The sequence below is a fragment of the Suncus etruscus genome, chromosome 3 (genome assembly GCF_024139225.1).
Source record: "Suncus etruscus isolate mSunEtr1 chromosome 3, mSunEtr1.pri.cur, whole genome shotgun sequence".
In the NCBI taxonomy this organism is placed as follows: Eukaryota; Metazoa; Chordata; class Mammalia; order Eulipotyphla; family Soricidae; genus Suncus; species Suncus etruscus.
The window spans coordinates 54,416,304-54,423,115 of record NC_064850.1 but is presented as its reverse complement, the minus strand read 5'-3'; the positions used below and the strand labels follow the sequence as shown (position 1 = coordinate 54,423,115).

Here is a 6,812-nt window from a genome sequence, read left to right as displayed (position 1 = left end):
AAGGTATAAAAAACTGATTTTAAAAATACAAACAACTGTTTTTACTATGAAGACTTTAAGTGAATAATTTGTAAAAAATATTATATACTAAATTAACTAAATGCTTAGATTATTACAAAATATAGTTAAAGACATCTGATGCATTTACACACCTAGAACTTAAGACCAAAATTGTATTTAATACTAGTTAATTTGCTTATAAAGTTTAGTTACTTTTATATATTCTTATAAAATTATATATAACATATTTTTTCATTTATATTATTTTTTCACTGCGACACAAATATACAGATTTGTATAATGTGCTGATATTTTGAATGCACTTAAAATAATAGTTCTTTCAATGCAGAAATAAAGAACAACCATTGCTGTAGCACAAAGTTAAAACTAAGGGTACTATAAAGCACACCTAGGTGTTCACTGTGCATTAAATTAACTATATTGTTTAAAAAGGCTAACCACATTATTTTTCACATAATTTTGTAAATACTTTAAAAATTAAAATAAAACTTTTAATAGAAATATAAGATTTAAATTTAACACTTTTCTGTTCGTTTGGATTTTAAAACACAAAGAAGTTTTTCTTTTACTAACATTTTGTTATCTGTAAAGTGACAGAATTATGACCTTGCTTTAAAATTTTCTGAGAGGCATGAAAAAAAAAAGTTTATTGCCTTTATATTTCTGTTGCTTTTTAATGTTTTAATAATTACTTTACACTACTTAATGCACTAAACTTAATAACACATATTTGACGAAGTGTAGGGCTGACAAGGTGAATCAGAGTTTTTTACTGATAACTCGGGGAGGGGCTAGCACAGTTAACAGCAGGAAGGCTAGAGGCAAATTATTTACAGTCCGCAGGGTGTAATGATATAGAGAATAAAAAGCAATCTTTTAAGATTAATTACTAATTTATTGGAATTAGAGGGAATGGCAACCGAAGAGGGGAGTCTGGGTTGCAAAAGTACCATGGGGATCATGGTTTTATTAATTGATTTGAGAATATGCAAGAGATGCCACTTTTCAGATTTCTTTTGAATAACAAAGATTGGGTATTTCAAGGTGAATTGGAAGGCTTAAAGTGGGAGTGGCAGGGTTTGAGCTGGCTGTTTTCTAAGGCTGGCAGGAAAGAGGCTGAAGGAGGCTGAGGATTGGTTTGAGCAAAGTAAAGGGTACATTAGGCTCAGAAGTTTTAACAGCAAAGTGTAGATATCGCAAGGTTTTATGGCTTAGCAGATGATACTTTGTAATTATCCTGCTTACTGTGCCTTTAGAATTTTTTGTAGGCACTGCAGCAGTTTCTGTTTTATGGCACTTAGCCTCACTTTCATTAGTTTGTCTCTTTGAGTTCTCAAGAGGGGGGGCCTGGCCGTGGAATTCAGTGGGCAGAGGACAGACAACTATAGATTTAGGAGGGGGGGGGGAACGCCTGAAAGGCAGAAACCTGTGAATTAAGAGAAGCAGCCTGTTTTTGAAGGCTTAAGATTTGTTTAAGATTTTCAATTTGGCCAAGTAGTTTCATTTCTATAGCTTTAAGAGGGGGAGCGGTGAGAGGAGGGAATCTGCCATGGTTAGGGACTGAGCGTTCTCCGCGGTGGAGGCTGCTGAGCAGGCGGGGGAAGACTTTCTCCATTAGGGAGAAAGACAGGAAAGGTAGCGCTGGTTTTTGAGCCAAGAGCATTATCAAGTTTGTTAGAGAGGTGAGAGACCATGGATGTAATTGTGGTGAGTTGGGAACTCAAGTCAGAAAAAGGGGGGGGGGAGGGAGAAAGCAGCAACAGTTTGTTGCCGGTGTGGGGGAGCTGCTGGAATGTTGGCTTTGGGGAGCGACTTCCAGGCATAGAGGGCAGCAAGAGCCATGTTGGCAAGCTGGGACCTGGAAAGTGTGTGCTGTACCTTTAAGGTATGAAAAGAGGTGAGGCCAGCTATACGAGCTTAGAGATTAGGATTCCTGCCTATTTGCAGGGGCTTTGCAATGGAAAAAAAAAAAGTTAACTTCTCAAGAGACAAAGAGTTCAGCTTTTAGATTCTAAGCAGGAGAGCGTGTAAGGGGCTTGGGGGCCATAGGAGGTTACGGCTTGAAATGGCTCTTTGAGGCTTTTCCAATTAAAGGCTTTGTATTGTTGCAATTGCTGGCTAAGGAGGGGAGGGTGGTGAGGGGAGTAAAGGTTTTGGTGGAACAGGGACGGAGCTGAGGCTAGGGAAGTGAAGGGCTGTTTAGGATTTTGCACAGAGGGTGCAGCGGCCTCTTCTGTAGGGGTCTGGGTGCATAGAGCAGAAGCATGGACAGAAGTAAGGGAGGGATATAAATGAGAAGCATTAGAGAGATCTTTAAGAGCATTAGTTACTTTGGAGACAAAGGTAGAAGAATCAGTGGTGGAGGGAGGACAAGGGGAAGTATTCTCAGAGGGAGAAGGGAGATGAGAGACAGAATTAGAACGAGAGGGAGTCCTGGAACACTCACGGGAGACTTGTTGTACATGAGATTCAACGGCATGGATGATGTCTTTGGCGGTTCCGGCATTTTTAGTTACAATGATATCTCTTAACAGGCTCCAATATTGGAACATAATTTTTTCCTTCTGTGAATCATCATTATTTACAAAATAATCACTCATTTCATGTCCTACTTTGTCCCAAGTGGACGCAACAATTTCTGGACAGGTAATAATAAACCAATGACATACATTATGAATAAACATAAGAAAATTACAAATATTCTTTTTGGTAACCTCTACATGTCTGGCTTTCAACTCAGACTGAATATCAATAATGAATTTAAGTTCAGTACTCAATGAAACACCCATGGAAGTGAAGCCAACGGGCGAAGCCCCAAGAGCCAATCAGGGGCGGTGATCAGAACGACTGAAAAAACTGCAGTTTAAATATTTGATTAAGGCTAACTCGTTTCAACGCCTACCCGGATGGGGTATATCCTGCGATTTACGAAAAAGCTCCGGACTCGCCGACCCGTAGTCGTTCGGAGTGTGGCGGTGGTCTTCGAGCCCAGCGTTGGGCGCCAAAATGCGGGGTCCTGAAGCCCCCCAGGGGGGCCCGGCCAGCAGGAATTAGCTGGGAAGACTTCTCAGACAACCGCACTCCTATTTTGCTAGGTAGAAGAACAACCACACCTGTAAAAATCTGAGAGAGGTTAATAATAAAGACCCAAGGCAATGTCTCACTGCTCAAGGGCAACTTTATTTGGCTACAGCTCCTTCTTATATAGAGAAGGAGAAGGGGGCAGTACAAGAGTGATGTCAATCACACTTTTGGCATGAAAATTACTTCATTATTCCAAATAAGGCAAGTGGGCAATACTTCTTGCAGTATCCATGAAAACATCTTGTGACCTTCTAGCTGCATTCCTAATTGCTTGACTATCAGGAGGTGGTGCAAGATGTGCTTGCCTCAGTGATCTTGAACAGACAATGTAGCATATACACAATAATGAATGTCTTGTAAACTCAGGGATATGGTTAAGGGAGTAAGGCCTCTTTTCTGGGAATGGTACTGGGCTGTGTTGCTCTCCTCTGGGCTAAAAGATTAATTATACTTTGCAGCTGCATTTTCCTTTCTCTTTGGCCCAAGAACTTACAGCAAGACTGCATGTAGCCTTTAGGTGAAAGGCTGGATTATGGCAGAAAGAATAGCAAAATGGCCTCAAACAAGTCAGTCCCCAACAGAGCATCACCGGGTATGGCCCAAAAAACAAAAAAACAAAAACAAAAACAAAAAAACAAAAAAAAAAGAAAGCTGTTTCCAAGTGGGAGGGTTAGGGAGTGATGGGGATAGTCCCCAGTAGGAGTAGTCACTGCCAGTGCTCTGCTTATCAGCTGCTAACCCCATCCTTGTCGTTTTGAGAAATTCAAGTTTTCTTGCTGTGTTTCTCTAATAAAATGGAGTACAATCTGAAAAAGAAAGAAAGATGTTTCCAAAATACTCTATGCTCCTATACATAAGTTTCTCCATCATTTTCAACTCTCTCATCATACTGGTATACTCAATGCAATTTATGAATCTATGCTAACACAACAACAATTTAAGTTCATATCTAGTTTTCATTAAGATACACTGTAGGTGATGTATATTGAGGCATATGAATAGTGACAATAGGCATCATAGATTTTTTCTAAATAAGTATTATATGTTAAGATAATATGAAGTCACATTTTAAATCATAGAATATGACATATTTGTTTAATAAATTCTACTCATCTCCAGTCCTAGACTAATATTTGTCATGATAATTGTAAAAGCATAATTACATAAGCTTCTATACTTTCCTTTAAGATCTCAGATAATTCTAAATTTCTTGAAAGTTATTGAATTTTAATGATTTTTCTATCATCTTAATCTTTGTTAAGATAATTGTTAAAGGCTTTGAATTCCATGATTATCTGAGTTACTTAGTTCTTTCATTTGGATAACTTAGGAAAATCCTCCTGAGTGAATCTTCTATCCTTAATTAGGTATATGGCAGAGGTTGTTTCTTAAACTATCATAATGGGTATGACCGCTAAAATTAAATACAAGCTTTTGCAAAACAGGAGAGCCCTATGTAGAAGTTGGATCAAGCTTGTACAAATTCATATGAGTCACAATTATATAGAAAGCTTGTTATTATTCTTATCTTGTCTCAAAAGAGCGTTCCCATCAGCTTTTTCCTTTTCTTAGATATCAAGTACTCTCTATACGTGAGGCTTAATATAGAGGTTTATTGTGCTACAACTAGATTGAGATATGATAGCAAAATATGACCATTTAGGGCCCGGAGAGATAGCACAGCGGTGTTTGCCTTGCAAGCAGCCGATCCAGGACCAAAGGTGGTTGGTTCGAATCCCGGTGTCCCATATGGTCCCCTGTGCCTGCCAGGAGCTATTTCTGAGCAGACAGCCAGGAGTAACCCCTGAGCACTGCCGGGTGTGGCCCAAAAACAAACAAAAAAATATGACCATTTAAAAGAGAAAGGAAAACAAGCCTGGGACCTCTCTTGCTGTGCAAATGGCTTGCTGTGCAGGTGAGCAATGCCCCACCCAGGAGGGAGACCAACAACTAACTAGCTTCGCCTCTGTGCGTGTCAGGACCACACTTTCTAGTAGAGGTCAGTGTTGCCCTACCCAGAGGGAGAGAGAGGAACACTAGTGAAACCAGAGGAGCCTCTGCTCAGCTCTGGAGCTGCACACTTCTAGTTAATGAGTTCCGCATTGCACATAAAGAACACCACACTGCAGCTGTGACAATGCGGAAACACTACAGATCTCCACCATGCTTAGACAATACAGGAAGTAACTCTGACGATTTGACAAATACCAACTACTTTTATAGACTCTCTGATATGGACTTTAGAAAAGAAATATGAAGAATCTTAAGAATTCAAAGCAACCATAAAATAAACCGAATAGGGCCCGGAGAAATAGCACAGCGGTGTTTGCCTTGCAAGCAGCTGATCCAGGACCAAAGGTGGTTGGTTCGAATCCCGGTGTCCCATATGGTCCCCCATGCCTGCCAGGAGCTATTTCTGAGCAGACAGCCAGGAGTAACCCCCTAGCATCACCAGGTGTGACCCCAAAACCAAAAATAAATAAATAAATAAATAAATAAATAAATAAATAAATAAACCTCAAGTAATAATGAAGAAAATATTAATGTATAAATGAGAAAAAATTCAAATTTAAATAACAGGCTGAAAAACTCTGCAGGCAAAATGAAAAACTCACTGAAAAGCCTCACCAGCAGAATAACTGCAGCTGAGAACAGAATAAGTGAGCTGGAGATGAGCTTTGTAACAATACCATACAATAGAGGAAGTTGGAAAAAAGTCTAAAAATAAATGATCAGACAATAAAAAAAATTTCCTCAAAATGTGAAGAGATGGGGCTGGAGTGGTGGCACAAGTGGTAGGGCATGTGCCTTGCATGCACTAATCTAGGACAGACTGCGGTTCGATCCCCCAACATCTCATATGGTCCCCCAACCTCGAGCAATTCTGAGTGCATAGCCAAGAGTAACCCCTGAACGTCACCATGGCCCCAAAACAAAACAAAATGTGAAGAGACAAAAATATAAGTCTAAATAAATTCAGAACAACGTAAGAATTATTGGAGTTCCAGAGAGTCAGGAAGAAAACCCTCAAAAAATAAAAGAAAATAAATTCTATGATGTTATTACAGAGAAGTGTACAGGGCTAAAGAGTGTACAGGGCCACATACTGGATATCCACTGAGTACTAGCTAGAAAAATAGAAAGAAAAGCTCCCCTAGGCAAGTTTAGTCACAATGATGAGTATTATAGATAGGGATAGAACACTAAAAGCAGCAAGTTGAAAAAAGAAAAATACAGAAAAAGAAGCATTCTAAAGAATTACATCAGATTCATCACAAGAAACCTCAAGACCCAAAGACATTGGTGGGAAATATTGACAAAACCGAATAAAATGAATGCTTCACTAATAATACTTTACCCAACTAGACTTACATTCTAGTCTGAAGGAAGATTAAACAACCTCATGAGTAAATAACAGTTCAAAAATTTACAGACACAAAACTAACCTTAAAAGAACAAAAGAATCTAATTTAAGTCATAGCAGACACAATAAATAACCAAATTCCTATAACAAGATGACACCTAATACATTGACAACCATATTATCTCTCTTACTGTCTCTAAACATATATACACTTTATAATGGGCCAGCACTATACTTGAAATAACTGCTGAAACAATTGAAGAAATACATCAATATCAACACAATAATAGTGGGAGATTTAAATACTGCATTATCCCCCCTTAGTAGGTCAACCAAGCTAAAA

At 38.8% G+C, this 6,812-nt stretch overlaps 1 non-coding gene across 1 annotated transcript; it reads right to left on the bottom strand.

Moving 5' to 3' along the window:
* Positions 1–298: 298 nt before the first annotated feature.
* On the bottom strand, positions 299–428 carry LOC126005024 (small nucleolar RNA SNORA22). The gene has a single exon (XR_007494209.1). It is a non-coding gene; the product is annotated as a small nucleolar RNA SNORA22 (small nucleolar RNA).
* Positions 429–6,812: the final 6,384 nt, after the last annotated feature.